A 17,684-nucleotide genomic window follows, 5' to 3' on the forward strand; every position below is an offset into this window, starting at 1 on the left:
TCCCCTTCCATGACTCAACCAAAGACTCAACTTAGCAGGGGAAAAAATTTTACATATGTAATCGCATATATATCACACATACACATATATACACACAGACATACACATACGCACACATATACAAACAAAACAAAGAATATCAGAAAATCAGTTGCGAGATAAATGTGTTTGCCCGAGACTGGGTGTTAAAACGGAGTCATAAGAATCGTCCCGTTTGGGTGTTTATAAAAGACTAAAATACAAAGGTTTGCAGTAAAGTGCACAGGGAGCTGACTCAAGCGCTCCGCACCTCGCGGCTCCTCCCCTCCCACCCCCAGCCTCCAGCCTCCATCCTCCCTCCGCCCTCCCCCAACACACTTCCTCCCCGCCCCTCCAGGAGATGGCTATTAAAAGCTGCTGACGTCAAAAGGGACGGCCATCTTTGATGAGGGCAGAGCTCACGTTGCATTGAAGACGAAACCTCGGGGAGGTCAGGCGCTGTCTTTCCTTCCCTCCCTGCTCGGCGGCTCCTCCACACTTGCAACCTGCAGGGGCCGGGCGAACGCCACCCTCGAGAGAAGCCAAGGTAAGGAGCCCCCTCCCCAGGTCGTGTTTCTGGCTCTGGATGGCTGCATACCCAGAGGGGACCACAGCTGGAGAGGCCAAGTGAGCTTGGGTAAATCCAAGTATTTGTGCACCCAGGGTGCGGTATTCCGTGTGTGCGCGTCTGGCTAGACTCCCGCCTGGGGCTTTATAAAGTATTTTCGAGGTGAGCTGCTTGGGGAAGGGATGAATGGGGACACTGCAGATGGAGCGATGGCGAGGAAGCGCGAGGATACGTACCGAATAACTTACTCTTTTGAAACAGTAGTGGGACTCTCTCTCTCTTCCATTTTGCGATGCAGTTTTCAGAGATGTTTAGGCTGCTGGTTTTTTTTTTTTTTCCTGTAGACCAAAACAAACAAACCCTGTCGTTCTGACCCTATTATTATGACTGTTGTCGTTAGGGCGCTATTATCCAGGGAAGAATTAGGGAGAAGGCAGGGTACGGGCGCTGGGGAGGCGAAAGAAGGGGGAGTTCCCGGCCCGGGCAAGCTGAGCTGCAGCAGCGACAGCAGCCTCCAAGCCCCACGGACTTGATTTATGCCGCCTGCTCCACGTCAACTGCAGGCTGGCGGGAGGCGGGCGGGTCGTGCTGGGTGGGAGGGCTCTGCGGAGGGCTGGCGGGGGTTGGCTCTCCTCGGGGACTGCGGAGGCCCACACTCAGCACCCTGGACAGCAATACCGAGGGACCGCGCTGCAGCCTGCGACCTTTCAGGACCTCGGACAGCGGTCTGGCCGCGCACCGCATCTACCTGCGGCAGAGATGCCTGGCCAGGGCTAGATGTTCCAGGATTGGAGGCCAAATTGCCTGAGACCCCGGTCTTACAGAGACCCCTAATAGACCAGGCATAGTAGGTTTAAAAAAAGAAAGAAAAAATAAATCCTGCCCACAGGGACTCCTTTGCAAGCAATTACCTGCTCCCATCCTCAGCTCCTGCATAGCTTCAAAAAATAATAGTCTACTTGTGGAAATTTGTATTGCCCTATTCCCTCTTTCAGGTAGGAAGTAAACACACTAAAAAGAAAATATGCATTCATCCTCCGGTTGGATATCAAGGGTTTTGTTTGTTTTTGTTTTTAACACAAAGTAGATCTATCTACGGATCTTGAGTGGACATGAATGAGGTATATATGAAGATGCCAGCATGACCTGTTTATAGGAGTGATATATCTCCATATATATATTTCTATTTGATAAATATATGGGGATAGTTGAACTAAGCAGAATCAACTTTAAGAATGAACCCCTCTTCTTCTTCGTTCTCCCCCATCCTTGTAATTAGGCATGAACACAAGCATATCCACAAAAATACATCTCTGAGAAATGTGACAGGTCCTATAGGGTATAGATTTAACCTCTTTGGCCATGGTTTCAGAGTGAGTGGAAGTATTTCCTATGGACATTGGTTATCCCAGGCCGATAGTTTCTGATTTTGACAACATTAAGACTGGTTTTCCTCAGGAGAATCCAACTGTGTCCTTCAAGATAATGCAGGTGAAAGGACCATGGTGTTAGACTGAAACTGGACTCTGACCTAGAGATCTACTGCAATTTCTGTTACGGCACTGCAGGATTTTGCTGAGGTGGTAATAAGTACATTAACCATTTTCTACTCTGAGGCTTGGAGCCTCTGAGAGAAAAAAAAATTGTCACAGGGATATTTCCAGCTGTTTGATATAGATAAAATTGGCATAAAATGACCAGGAGTAAAATTGTACTGTTTGAGTAGTTGTTAAATAAGGGGAACAGTGTCATATGTAAGAATATACACAATGCATTAAAGAAAGGCTATCATGATCCCCTGAAAAGCCTCAAAATAAAATCTTGGATTGTATTTAGTTAGTTATAACTCCAGTCATTTATATACTAGAGGTACTGAAATGCCTTGTCCACAGAGGGAAGTTACTTTCATTCCCAGCTATTTATTTCCTAGTGTTTTTCATTTTTATGGATAACCATGCGTTTCCATATAAGAATATATTGATGTTATTGTATATGGGTGTAAAATTATTATTCAAGAGTATGTAACTGCATGGAAGAATTTTATAACTCTGCAATCCGCAGAAGAAATAAACAACTGTGTTGTAGTGATGGGAGGAGGGGAGAAAAGATGGGTAGGAGTCTTTAAAAATGCTTTGACTTCATGCTGCATGTCCAGACATGTCTCTGCGTAGTTGCGTCAAATGAAAAAGCCTAACGCTGCCGGAATTACGTGCTTGGACATTAGTAATTACCGCTGGGCTTGTTTGCTAGTGGAACACTGGGATGGGGGTGCGGAGGTAGAGGGCTGCAGTGAAGCAAAGGGCACATATCTGGGAGGAAGTGGCAACGTGCACAATTATGGGGCCAATTCTAGAATAGGTTACTGAGAAATTAAAACAAAACACAATTGAACCATGAAGCTAACATTTAAATTGTTGACAAGCTTCAGGAAAAAATCAAGAGATTTCCTATTTTAAGTTTTAAATTTTAAAAATCCAGGGCAATACGGCAAGAAGAAGCAAGAACAGATGGACATAAGGATGTGCCAGGAAACATTCATGCAGACCCTCTAATGCTACCTGCTCGTTTGGTCTTTGGCATTTTATGCATTATCACCTTGGCACTCAGAGTACAAAACAATTTATAATCTTCATAACCTTTCCATGGTAAAATCTCCCAAGAATTCACAATTTTATTTTTATTTTGTTAAACACGCAAATCACACATGCACAAATATAATACAAACTACCCCTGAATTAGCTTGTCTATAGACATTTTTAAGCTCTAAATGTTAATCCCAGAGTGATGGTTATTAACCAGACGATTAATGTTTCTGCCGGTGGCACCTCGTCCCATAGCAGTTGGCCTTCAGCAGAATGTGTAGGTTTTGATGATTAGTAGAAACGAGAGATAATTTGAGAAAAAAGTTGGGAGAGGAGACGTGAAGGATAAAAATAGATAAATCTGCTTCTTATATGATGCACTATGAATAAACCATTTTCCTCACACTATGGAACTGCTTTACAATTCTATAAAGGTAAGGAAATGGGTGTTTTCAGCCTCAGCACTAGATACATTTCTGCAATGTCATCTCTTGTCAGCAGGGACCAACTTGTTAGGGAGATATTGATCAATCATTGAGCACCAGATACATAAATGAACCCCATGGAGGGTATAAAGTCTCATGCTTATGTAGTCTTTGACCTCAATAAGTTTAGCATCTAGTAATCTTTTTTTTTTTTTTTGAGGAAGAGTGGCTCTAAGCTAACATCTGTTGCCAATCTTCCTCTTTTTGCTGAGGAAGATTAGCCCTGAGCTAACATCTGTGCTCATCGTCCTCTATTTTGTATGTGGGACACCGCCACAGCATGGTTTAATGAGCAGCGTGTAGGTCTGCGCCTGGGATCCGAACCAGCGAACCACGGGCCGCCAAAGCAGAGTGCAGGAACATAACCACTGCGCCACCAGGCCAGCCCCCTAACATCTAGTAATCTTAATGAAAACAATAGAAATTACCAAATAATACCAGAAGGAAAATGTAATGATAGTTAAAGAAAAGTCATGAGGGAGTATATAATTATTTGCCAAGTGAATGTGACCAAAAATAAGGAATGTAAATTCTGAGGAGGACAATACTGCAGCAGACTAGAATGATCTCAGAGAGGAGACAGGACTTGAGCTGGCTTTTGGAGGTTGGAGAGAGGTGAGGGAGGTCTGCTAAGTAAAAGTTACAGCACAGGCAAAACTACAAGTTAGGCAAGCCCAGTGATGGTCAGCAAACCCTAAAAATGCCCATCCATTTGGGTGGAGTGGGAAGCTTGTATAGAGGAATTTGCTGGAAAAGAGTGTTGAAGCCTTCTAGGAAAGGCCTTGAATGCCATGCTGAGGATTTGGTGCTTTATCTTCTAAAGTTCATTTCTGAGCAGAAGCTGATATAACAAAGTAACCAGGTCCTTTTTAACATCTGAGAATTTCTCTTGGCAGAGTGGATTAAATTTGCATTCTTCCAGAAATAGAGGGAAGCAAATTGGTATCATAAAGGATGATTAATTTTAAAAAAATCAGTCCTCATTTAGGCATCTTTTAAGATCACTCTTCAGGAGACATATGGACTTATAAGTTCTGCCGAACAGTTAATTGTAAATTTCAAATTTTCACTAGTGACAAGAACAAATTATTCAATTTGTTGAGCACCTAACGGAGAGACTGAAAAGTGGGTCAGGAATCTGGGGATGAGAGGTACCCAGAAAGTACACTTGAATAATAAACACACGGAACACTGTCTTGCACCCTCTGAGTACTCTGCTTTGTCAAATACACTGACTGGATGGAAGAAAAAAGCGGCCAGTTTTTCTGTGCATGTTTCAGGCAGCATGACACACAGAACCAGCCCTAAGTGGCTAAAACTGGAAAAAAATAAAAATAAAAAGATTCTATGGTAAATTTTTGGAGGACCAAGGTGAGGTGGGCAGCATATCATATTTTTTTCCCTAGCTGACTTGTGCTGATTAACCTCACTCCAGTGCTAGCTCAAGGTCTGAATTATACCCATTTCACTTGTAATGTTGTGGTTACTACTCTCACAGCAGACCTTCAAAATTCCAAATGCTGATAGAACTGCTGCACCGAAATAGTCAATGGCTTCCTGTGGAGGAATAAATGGCCGTTACAGACATAGATCTTATTGCTATTTCGATTCTCACTCTAAAGTGTCAAGGGACCATCCTCACCTGTTCTTCACCAAAACACTGGCAGGAGAGACATCCTTAGGATAACGTGTTGATTTCCAAGCTGACTCCCTGGGGGAGGTTTGGAGGTAGTGACATTTGATGCTTTAGGAAAAGGTCAGGCTGGTGGTTATTAAACTGAGTGCAGAGGGCCTTCCAAGTATCAAGTAAGAGGAAGGGAGGAGACATGACATAGCATTGAGGAAGCAGGACATGGTAAGGGGAGAGAATTTTTTAAAAATTGGTCTTACAAGAGGAAAGAGACGTCAGAGAAATTTCCAGAGAACCCTAGCTGCACTATGAATGCTTCAGAATTGTTATCATTGCTATAACCATAATAGCTACTCATTTCTACATGATTTTCTTCACAAGGATCTCAAAGCACTTCACCCAATATAAAAGTCCAGGCAGTTTCTGATTTCTAAAGGGATGATGCAAACCATAGTTGTGTGAGTTCATATATAATATTGGATAACATTTAGTAAGCCATAAATCTGATTTAGAAGGACAGAGATACCCATAACAGTGATTAATCGGAATAGGCCTATGGGGGAGAAGAGTGAGCCACTAATTCTAAAAGCTTTTACCTGTACTAGCTCACTGAATCCTCATAACAACCCTGTAATCAGGGTACTATTATTATTTCCATTTTACAGATGAGGAAACTGAGGCAGAGAAAGGCTAAGTAACTTGCCTCACATCAGAGTGCAGAGCCAGGATTTAAATGCAATCAGTCTGACTGCAGAGACTAAGCTCTTAACTATATACTGTGCTACCTCTTGTATCATCCACATTTTTCATGCTGGCCAAATGAGGCACAGAGTATTTACATGATTTTTTTGGCAATATCTTTCCCCACTCGGTTGTACAGCAAGGCATGATGGCAAGGATGCTGAGCAGGAGCCAGGGGACCTGGTTCTAGCCCTGAAGCAACTGCTTGTAATTTCCTGTTTTGGAATCACACTATCTTTAAATAAGTCATTCAACCACTAGTGAACTCAGTTTCTTCATCTGTGAAATGATAGAACTGGACTAATGTTTTCCAATATCCCTGCAATTCAGAAGTTAATGAAATCAGTGCTGAAAACTCTGAGTGATAGGTCTGGGTCCAGCGACCTGATGGTCTCAGCTGGCATTGCCTTAATACTGTTTCAGTAGCTGGCCTGACTCCTGCCTCTGTTGTAAGATTAATTACATCCACACCCTCCCTCCTCCTCCATTGCTTTTTTTCCTCAATAATTTCTTTGACATCATCTTTCTGAAGCCTTTCCGGTCAGACTTCAGAAACCCTGTCCTTTTCCCTTAAAGTCTTGATCTGAGTCATCACTGCTTTGGGGATCTCCTGTCCTTCTCAATCAGATTTATCGCTGTCTGGCACAGTCTGTTTCCTACAATTGACCTTAAATTTTATAATTCGTTTTTCAATCTAATAGCTGTTATTTTATTCCTTTCTGGATCGTCTTTTGATCATCTCCTATATCTGACTTAAAGCAATTTATTAGCTGCTATTCCTTGCTCTTTCTTCTTCTACCACTTAGAAAAGGGAAAACAGAAGCTTTTATAGAATCTGTGAGCTCTTAGGTATTTAACAAGTAACATTTCTGTATGACCTGAATCATATGATATTAGTAGCTAGCTCAAAAACTAATCAAATTTGGAGGATGCAGGTGGGGGTGGTAAAATAACATTTCAAAAAAGCTTTAAGGACAAGGGACAAGGAGAGGAGGAAGCTTTAAAACCTATGAGAATAAAAGTTCAGAGGCTAGCAGCTGGCGGTATCATATTTATTAATTAAATTCATAGTCACATATGCATTAAATTCACATGTTCCAGACAAGCCATATTCTCCTTGTTGCTGTAACCCCATTTCCACTGCAGATTTCAGCATCTTTCCACCAAAGCATGATATCACAAGAGGAGATCCTAACTGATTTTCTTACTGCTGACTCACAGACGTTGGCCTCAGTACTGATTAACTGGTGATAAGAACAAATCTGTATCCCCAAAAAGAGATAGGGAAAATCCTGTTTAAGGATTAGTGTTTCCTTTTAAATGCTTAACAACCATTCCAGAGAAACACGAAGCAAATTACAATGCCTGCACCAGATTGGTGCTGAATGACGTATGCACTGGTTTATGGATTGCTTTCCGTGGTCATGGAAAAATATATTTGATCCTCTTAGCTAGTAAATAAAACCAAATTCTGATCCCTGTGAAGGGAAAACTAAAATAACTCACTTATCTTTTCTTCTGCTTTTGGGTTTTTTTGTTGTTGTTGATCTGATTTGGTTCTTATTACTCAAAGACGGCTAATTCTCGTGTCTTAAATTGACAGTGTTTGCACTTTCTGCTGATTCACCTCATCTTCCAAGGTGGTCCACTTTATACTTGAAGAGCAAGGTTATTTTCCTCTTAAAATGGTAGGTTCTACAAAACGACCATCTGGCCCCAGCTTCCCCATCACTTCCTATATCCAAATGACTCTAGTCACAGATTTTGAACTTGGGAGAGGACTTTTCATGCCTGCAGGCTTCAGTGAGTGGTTTTGGTCCTTTACTGATGACAGCACGTAAGAGAATGAAAGCCTCTTAGGTGCCCCCCGGAGGCCAGAGTCGCCCTGCACTCCTGCCTCATTCCTGTTTTAGAGAAGTCTCTCAGCTGAGCTCTGAGAAGCCTGCAAGTTGGACAGAATTCTCTTTCCGTGGAGAATCTCGGACCAGATTGCTGATCTCCTTTATTCATATTCATCTTTTGTACAGTTTCAAAGAATAATGACTGGCAAACTGCAAAACAGTTTATTTCTTAAATTTCCCTGCAGTTTGTCTGAGGGTGGTCTGAGAGCCAGCTATAGGTAAATCACACCGTGACTTCTCCGTTGATAAACAGAAAGGAGAGGGAAATAAATGCCAGTAAGCCTGCTAGGAAGAACACTTGCAAACGATTTCAATATGCAGTAGTTCTGTTGAGTGAATTTTTTATTTTAATGGGAAAGTCCTTTATAACTTTACTATAACACTAGAAATCAAGACAGTGTTTCTGATTTATGCCTGAGAAATTGCTGAATGTCTCCACTTTTTCCAGTTCCAAGATGACTATCCCTATATTCCTCAAACATAAATCAGCTGTCATTATGGCACTCTTCAGTAATTAATTAATTCAATAAATATTTATGAAGCATCTGTCATGTACCAGGAAAACACTGTACTGGTTACTGAAGATAGAGCAGTAAATAAAACATGCATGTTTCTGCCCTCAATGCATTTTTCTGGGTATCCCCTTTTGAGGTATTATTATTTTAGAAGACATATTTCACATAGAATCTCTTTTAGAATCTAAGACATTAACCCAATTTAGAAAAGAACTTGCCTTTCTATCCAAAATATGCAACTGAGTGAAAGTTTCTACTGAGTGGCTGGTATCTACAGAGAGATCACTACCTCATAAACAGAGTACATATTAGGAACCAGCCTCAGCCATCAAGGAACTCAGTAAATACCTCAAAAAATGCCCTTGTATAAATTTGTCTCTCTTCACACGGCAATCAACTAGTATGTCACTAAAATTTCCTTTAAGTATGTGTTTCTATGTCAGTCTATTGGGACCTCTTCCTATATAGATTAGGTCAAGAATTGAGAAACATGGTACCCCCTAGGCCAGAAAACCTAGCCCCAAATACTTCAGAGATATTGCAGGTTTGATTCCAGACCACCCCAATAAAGCTAAAATTGCAATAAAGGGAGTCACACGAATTTTTTGGTTTCCCAGTGCATATAAAAGTTTCCCAGTGCATATATCCTGTTTACACTATACTGTACTCTATTAAGTATGGAATAGCATTATGTCTAAAAAAATGTATATACCTTAATTAAAAGAATACTTTATTGCTAAAAAATGCTAACCATCATCTGAGCCTTCAGCAAGTTGGAATCTTTCTATTGGTGGAAGGTCTTGCCTTGATGTTGATGGCCGGTGACTGATCAGGGTGGTGGTTGCTAAAGGTTGGGGTGGCTGTGGCAATTTTTAAAAATAAGACAACAATGAAGTTTATCATGTCAATTGGCTCTTCTTTTCGTGAACGATTTCTCTGTAGCAGGCGATGCTGTTTGACAGCATTTTACCCACAGTAGAACTTCTTTCAAAATTGGAGTCAGTCCTCTCAAACCCTGCTGCTGCTTTATCAACTAAGTTTATGTGATATTCTAAATCCTTTGTTGTCATTTCAACAATCTTCACAGCATCTTCACCAGGAGTAGATTCCATCTCAAGAAACCACTGTCTTTGCTCATCCGTAAGAAGCAACTCCTCATCCGTTAAAGTTTTATCATTAGATTGTAGCAATTCAGTCAAATCTTCAGAATCCACTTCTAATACTAGTTCTCTTGCTATTTTCACCACATCTACAATTACTTCCTCCATTGAAGTCTTGAACCCCTCAAAGTCATCCATGAGGGTTGGAATCAACTTCTTCCAAACTGCTGTTATGTGGATATTTTGATCTCTTCTCATGAATCACAAATATTCTTAATGGTATCTGGAATGGCGAATCCTTTCCAGAAGGTTTTCAATTTACTTTGCCCAGACCCATCAGAGGAATCACTATCTATGACAGCTAAAGCCTTATAAAATGTATTTAAATAATAAAACCTGAAAGTTGAAATTACTCCTTGATCCATGGGCTGCAGAATGGATGTTCTATTAGCAGGCATGAAAACAACATTAATCTCATTGTACATCTCCATCAAGAGCTCTCGGGTGACCAGGTGCATTGTCAATGAGCAATAATATTTTGAAAGGAATCTTTTTATCTGAGCAGCAGGTCTCAACAGTGGGCTTAAAATATTCAGTAAACCAGGTTGTAAACAGATGTGCTGTCATCCAGGCTTTCTTGTTCTATTTATAGAGCACAAGCAGAATAGATTAAGCATAATTTTTAAGGGCCCTAGGATTTTCAGAATGGTAAATGAGCATTTGCTTCAACTTAAAGTCACCAGCTGCATTAGCCCCTAACAGGAGAGTCAGCCTGTCCTTTGAAGCTTTGGAGCCAGGCATTGACTTCTCCTCTCTAGCTGTGAAAGTCCTAGATGGCATCTTCTTCCAACATAAGGCTGTTTTGTCTGCATTGAAAGTCTGTTGTTTAGTGTAGCCACCTTCATTAGTTATCTTAGCCAGATCTTCTGGATAACTTGCTGCAGCTTCTACATCAGCATTTGCTGCTTCACCCTGCACTTTCATGTTATGGAGATGGCTTCTTCCCTTAAACCACATGAACAACCTCTGTTAGCTTCAAACTTTTCTTTTGCAGCTTCCTCTCCTCTCTCAGCCTTCAGAGAACTGAAGAGAGTTAGGGCCTTGCTCTGGATTAGGCTTTGGTTTAAGGGAATGTTGTGGCTGGTTTGATCTTCTATACAGACCACTAAAACTTTCTCCATATCAGCAATAAGGCTGTTTTGCTTTCTTATCATTTGTGTGTTCACTGGAGTGGCACTTTTAATTTCCTTCAAGAACTTTTCCTTTGCATTCACAACTTGACTAACTATTTGGCGCAAGAGGCCTAACTTTGGCTCTCAACATGCCTTCCTCTCTAGGCTTAAGCATTTCTAGCTTTTGATTTAAAGTGAGAGATGTGCAACCATTCCTTTTGCTTGAATACTTAGAGGCCATTGTAGGGTTCTTAATTGGCCTGATTTCAATACTATTGTGTCTCAGGGAATAGGGAGGCCTGAGGAGAGGGAGAGAGATGGGGAATGGCTGGTGGAACAGTCAGAACACACACAACATTCATCGATTAAGTTTGCCATCTCATATGGGCATAGTTGGTGGCTCCCCAAAACAATTACAATAGTAACATTCAAGATCACTGATCACAGATCACCATAACAAATATAATAATAATAAAAAAGTTTGGAATATTAAGAAAATTACCGAAATATGACACAGAGACACAAAGTGAGCAAATGCTGTTGGAAAAATGGCGCCAATAGACTTGCTCGACGGGAGGTTGCTACAAACCTTCAATTTGTGAAAAACACAGTATCTTCGAAGTGCAATAAAGTGAAGCACAATAAGATAAGGTATGCCTGTATAAAATTCACGGAGCAGTGCTGGAATAGGGTCACCAAGAGAGAAACAGCAGCACCTTTGGATGACAGTACCTCCCAAGCCAATCCACTTTCCTCTGAAAATTCCCCATCATTAAACAAGATTCGAAGATTCAGGATCAGGGAGAAGTATGTGTTAGTCCCTCAGCTCTTCCTTTTAGAAATTTACCTCTTCTTATCAATGAGCAGTGCTCCCATCTCCTTTGTAAGATTTATCACATTGCTTTGTGATTACGTACTTATGCATTTCTCTTGCTTAACAGACTATAAAAGTCTTTGAGAGCAAGGGCAGTATCTTAACCATCTTTGAATCCCCAGTACCTATAACAGTGCCTGTCAGATACCAGGCATACAGGAAGTGAATGAGTGAACAGGGATACCAACTACCCCTTTGCAGAGAAAAGAATTCTACCACTGTAAGTAATTTCTCCTTTGATTGATCAAATGTTATGATAAGAACAACTCGGGAATGTAGATTTGCCCTAAATGTTGGAATAAAATTATGTTCCAAGGAAGCACTTTTGTTCACCCCAATTAGCTGCCAAACTTTGGCAAATAATTTATTTTTCTGACCTGCTGTTTTGTCACCTATGAGTCGGGGGTTAAAATACTAGTGAAGAATCAGAAGATTCTCAAGAAAAGCATTGCTAAAAGCAGGTTTATATTCAGAGATGAAAAACCACGGCCTGTGAGTGATTTAAGTCAATTTGACATATAAAGCCAAGCTGTTTAACATATATAAAATACACGGTTAGAATTCTTTACTTTTCACTAAGATGGAAAGGATGTTTTTGATGCCACTATCCACACATCCATTAAAACATATATTATAGTCACCAGGGGGATAGATTGGTGGCTTCAGCCAACTCTTGTCTTCAGGGTCACTTATTTGCTGCTTCTCTGTTAGAGCTGGTGGCATGGTGTATACAAGCTCTCCGTGTTGATTTGACTTCTAAGAAAACGTCTTCCAAACACATCAGTTTCTAACTTTTCCTTTCAGACATCCGGTGGCCCCTTGCTTAGGAAAGAAAAATAAACTGAGGCGTGATCTGATAAATCACTCCCATTTATCTTTAAGTAAAAGCCATTACCAACTGAGCATTGAATTTTGCATTTCTTTTTTCCCCAGTCCTTCTCATGAAACAAGTCTAAAACCATTGGTCAGTTACTCTGCACCCTACCTTCTCCAGCTAAGGATGAAGATACTGCTTGATGACCATAAGAAAAAAGTAACTAACTTATTGAATGCCTATGGTATGCCTCCCTAGACGCTTGGCATACAGTATCTCACTTAATTTCCATGGCAACGGAAATTAAGAGTTCAGAATTCTTATCTCTCTGACTGCGAAGTCCATGTTTTTCCCCACCACCCCATGAGTTTTCCCATGAGTTGCGCACAATCCATTGAGATCCTCTAATAGAAGGCATGCCTGTCAGCAGAATTCAGAGAACTCAGTCCTCTGGGATAACAAGTCAGGCGTGATATGGTGGCATGAGTGACCAGGAGAAACTAAGTATCCAGATAAGCTCATTGAGTACTGGCTTGAGAGTCAGATGGTTGCATTCTTAACCCGTCTCTGCACTTCAGTTGTATGACCCTGACCAACTTACCTAACCTGAACTGAGCCTCAGTTTTCACATCTGTAAAAAGAAAGCAATAGCTGCCATGCATGTCACGCAGTTGTGAGACCTAAAGGAGCTAATGCTTGTGAAGTATTTTGACCTCCACCGCTCTGGGAGACAGGAAGGAACTGTTGTTATCATGTTGCATTATCCGACATTTGCCGTGGCAGCTTTCCAATATTCTTTATTGCAGGTTATGTGAAGGCCGTATGCTTCTCTGCCTATTTATAATGTTGAGTTTGCTTAAAGAAACAACAGGTCTTGGTATTACATTCTTTTTTAGCTTGACCAGCATGCGTGATAAAATGGGGAAATGTGTCAACAGTCTTTGATTTTTCTATTTGAGGGAGAATTTTAAAAATGCCTCTGAATAGCATGTCTGCTTGGGAAATGGCCTTGTGAATCTCAGGATAATGTATGGGGACAAAGAGGCTGGGTCTAAACACTGTAACTAAACACTGGTCTCCTCTTGCTTAATGCCTTGGTTTTTAAGGCCCTTAAGGAGTTAAAAAGAGATGATATGCAAAATTTCCTGCTATTCTTTAGCTTATGAAAAGGAAATTTGCTGTAAGCTATTTAGCGAACCATTATTGAAGCTACATCTGTTGGCTTCATTTTGTATTCAGCTTTGTGTCAAGGCTTTTTGTTGAGGAGAGTTGGGTTCCTTATTAAATATTGTGTGTGTGCATGTGTATTTTTGTATGTGCACGTAACATGCAGGCAGAGAGATACAAACACAGACTCTTTCTTGCATCCAGCCTTGGGTACAAGATTCCTACATGCATCACCTCATTGTCAAAACCTTTAGCTTTATTCATAAACCAGTAAATATAAAACCTGCATAGGCAAGTTATACGAATGGCAAAATGTAGGCTCCTAAGCCGCATTCACAGAATGATTCCCCTTCAAAGTTGGAAAAGGTTTCCAAAGCAACCCTGCATGCAGCAATGACTACGCATTCTGCTTTTGGGAGGATTCCTGCAAATCTAGGCCTACAGAACAAGCGAGCTTGCTGGGAAAAGTTTTTGAAACCCACACTGTCTTTCGAGCATCTACTATATACTAGTTATTATATTACTGTCTATTGTAGCTAGTATTATATTTAATTTCTACAGCAACTTCCTAAGTGGTGGGTGTTATTTTCCATACTTGACTCAGAGAAGATACTGTTTGGTCAAGGTCCTACAAGGTGCTAATTGCCACCTTACCCCTTCCATGAACCAACTAATACATAGACAGAGGTTAGTGATGAAAATATCAGGCTTTTTGTTAAAGCCTGATTGGAAAAAAATGGTTAGGACCAGCAGCCAGAATCAGACTAGTCCTACTCCTAGTCCTACTCCAAGTCTAGACATTGGGACCCACTGAAGGAGAAAGGGCTGCAGAGATATGTAGTCAGACAGGACAGCTAGAACACATTAGGTCCTATCTCCCTCCTCCACCCATCCCTTCCAAGGTGCAGAACCTGCCTCAGGAGGTTTGCAGCTTGGAGGAGCAGAAAATGCAGCCTTGCTCTGGGCAGGAAGATCCCAGAGAAAAACTCAAGTGGGGGCTTGAACTATGCTTGCTTACTGCCTATTTCCCATCTCACAGAGCACTTAAGTTGTGGGGTGGAGGGGATGTTAGAAGCTATCTTCCCAATACTGGTCTTCCCAAAAAGTGGAGGTTCCCATTTTAAGGGACAAGGTAGCAATTGATGGGTCTTGGAGAGAGAGAAAATGGTTCCTCCTTCTTCCACATAGCTAATAAGAGAGAGAACTTGAGTTTGAATTTGAGATCCCAAGTCCACTGCTACTCACCCTCCACAATCAATGACTCATTACTCTAGGACATTGGTTCTCAAACTCTGGTCTTTGCACCAGCAGCAACAGCATCACCCAAGAGTTTGTTAGAAGTGAATTCTCAGGCCCCACCCTACACCTACTGAATCTGAAAACTCTAGGGGTAGGGCCAGAGTTTTCTGTGTTTTCATCACCTCCAGGTGATTCTGATGCATGCTCAAGTTTGAGAACCAGTGTTCTGGAGATCTAAGTAGCTCCTTCAAATGTTCACATTGATCTTAAACTGGGTCTGATGAGGATGAGATGTTTCCAGTGTTCTCCAGCTTACAGAAGCTATGACTAGGTACTTAGAGAGAGAAGAGCTGTCCCAGGCCACTGGATAGAATCTGTACTCATCCTTTTGACTTAGTAATAAAGATGCTATTGTTCATCAGAATGAGTTTGAAGGATGAAGAAGGTGAGTGTCCACAGAATGAGGACAGGGGTCTTGGTTGGGGGACAGAAGTCTCCTTTGTTATGCTTTTTACCCTCTGCTACTATGGCTCAATCTCTGGCTCCCAGAATCTTCCCCCAAAAACTTACCAAAATTTAAAATCTCAGCAAATGACAAGACCCCTTTCTTCTCTCTGCAGTCCTGACCTATAGCCTCTGAAGGAAAAGGTACCCACTCTGCAAAAGATAAAGCAGTTCCCATTGTTCCTCCTTTGGACTCTTCAATAAACTGTCACGGGTACAAGGAGGGCTCCTGGCTCTTTTCCACTCATCCCAGCAATTTCTTGTTTTCTGCTCTGGATCAGAGGACTAACTACCCTTGGGAAAAAGAGGCTGATGGCTCACATCATCCTTTTTTTGGCCCTCCTGTTGTGTAGAATCATAGATTTGGGTTGCTGGCGTAGACCTTACAAATGGCATTTTTAAGAAATGACAAATGACTAGGCCCAGAGATAAATTACTTACCAAAGTCACAGGGCGAGCATTGCAGCCAGGGCTCCTGACTCATGGTTCAGTGCTCTTTCTACTGCCCTGTGCTGCCTTGCCACTTCTGCCTCCATCTCTTCCAAATTTTCTCTCCAGCACAGGTCCACACTCCAATCAGGAAATCTCTCAGTCTGTTGTTACCCTCAGAGGTCTTTGGCCTCAAATGGTGACCCAACGTCTATAAAACCAGAGTAGGAACATTCCCATGATTCTGAGCTGCCAGGCAGAGCTTCCTGAAAAGGGTGGCTATGTTGCTTATGTCTATTTGGGTTTTTCGCATAACAGAAACCTAAATATAAGTGATTTAGGCAAAAATGGAGATTGATTGGCTCAAAAAATATGAGTAAATGTTGAACAGTCAAACCATGGGAAGGGCAGAGAGGTAGCTGGCATTCAGGAACAACTCAAATCCAGTGTTCAAACACTACGGAGGCTTTCTCTCTGCCTCCCATTCCTGCTTCTTTGTACATTGACTTCACTTTCTCTTGTTAAAAAACTAGTTCTTCCCTCCACACACCAGAAACCTGGGCCCCAATTTGTACTTTCTGCACATCCACTATGGAAAGGGGACTGTCATTTGTTGTCTGTGCCCCACGTTCAAAAATCTCAAGGAAGGGCTCTGATTGGTCCATCTTGGGCCAGGTGCCCAGCTTACACCAATGAATTGTGTGTGTGGAGTGTCGTGAAAGGGTAGGATTTACATGCTGGAACCACATAATTCGATTGGGGGAAGAACCAGGTTCAAGGCAGACATAATAAGCCATGTTATGTGTCCTATATACACAGACTTAATTTTTATCCGGTCACTTACCAAACAATTGTATTGATTCATCCTGTATCTGTTTAATGACATTTGCTTCCTTTTTTCCAAATTGTTCTCCCCACTAAGATCTAATTTTTTAACTTCATGACAGCTCTGGAAAGGAAGATGATTAAAAAAAAAAACAACAACTCATAAACCACTTTGCAGATATAAAAACTGGGGTATAACAAGCAGATATAAAAACTGGGGTATAACAAATTTGACTGCCCTGGAAAAGATCACCTACTTAGTCGATGGCAGAGCCAACTCAAGGATGAAGGTTGACCAGATATCCAGTTTTGCTCCTACTCCATGGATGGCAAACTAATGGCCTTGAGGCTTAATACCATCTACAAACTTGTTTTATTTGGCCAGTGCTGGATTTGCAAATATCTTAAATCTGAATGCCTTAAGGCAGAGTGTTTCGTCTCCAATTTGCCACAGAGCCTAACACTACAAGTCTTTATATACCTGGTCAAATCCACACGTTTTTATTATCTTCCCAGCCTCCGTAGGCATTTGAGTTTGTTTCCACTGCCTACTAAAGTTATGGCATTCTCAGTGGTTCCATGATCTGCCAAAATCAGATACAACTAGAAGTTTCCTGGCTTATTTTGCCACAATTTTTTCCTACAAATGCCTTCATAAGTTATGTCAACATTTTAAGAGACAAGACTGGGCAAATAAGTTGCAGTAACTAGACCAACAAGTTGTTTTTTTTTTTTTTTCTTGTGAGGAAGATCAGCCCTGAGCTAACATGCATGCCGATCCTCCTCTTTTTGCCGAGTAAGATTGGCCCTAGGCTAACATCTATGCCCAGCTTCATCTACTTTATATGGGACGCCACCACAGCATGGCCTGACAAGCGGCGCCTCGGGTGCGCGCCCGGGATCCGAACCCCAGGCCACCAGCAGCGGAGCGCGCGCACTTAACCGCTATGCCAGGGGGCTGGCCCCACAACGAGTTTTTTTTTTTATCTGAATAGGATTAGCTTTTTGTTTTTCCCACTGACCCTACTGACAGTCTGGTGAAGCCTATGGATCCCTTTGCAGAGTGTTATTTTTTAATATGTAAAGCAAAATACATAGGATTTCATAAGAAACCAATTAT

At 41.5% G+C, this 17,684-nt stretch overlaps 1 protein-coding gene across 1 annotated transcript in view; it reads left to right on the forward strand.

Moving 5' to 3' along the window:
* The first annotated feature begins 462 nt into the window (after positions 1 to 462).
* Positions 463 to 17,684, forward strand: part of SNAP25 (synaptosome associated protein 25) — an 83,039-nt gene continuing 65,817 nt past the window's right edge. Inside the window, exon 1 of the mRNA XM_004433755.3 lies at positions 463 to 565. The gene's annotated coding sequence lies outside the window, so the exon portion shown is untranslated. The remainder of the gene's footprint in view (positions 566 to 17,684) is intronic.

This window comes from Ceratotherium simum, chromosome 21 (genome assembly GCF_057802395.1).
Source record: "Ceratotherium simum simum isolate JZ-2026a chromosome 21, ASM5780239v1, whole genome shotgun sequence".
In the NCBI taxonomy this organism is placed as follows: domain Eukaryota; kingdom Metazoa; phylum Chordata; class Mammalia; order Perissodactyla; family Rhinocerotidae; genus Ceratotherium; species Ceratotherium simum.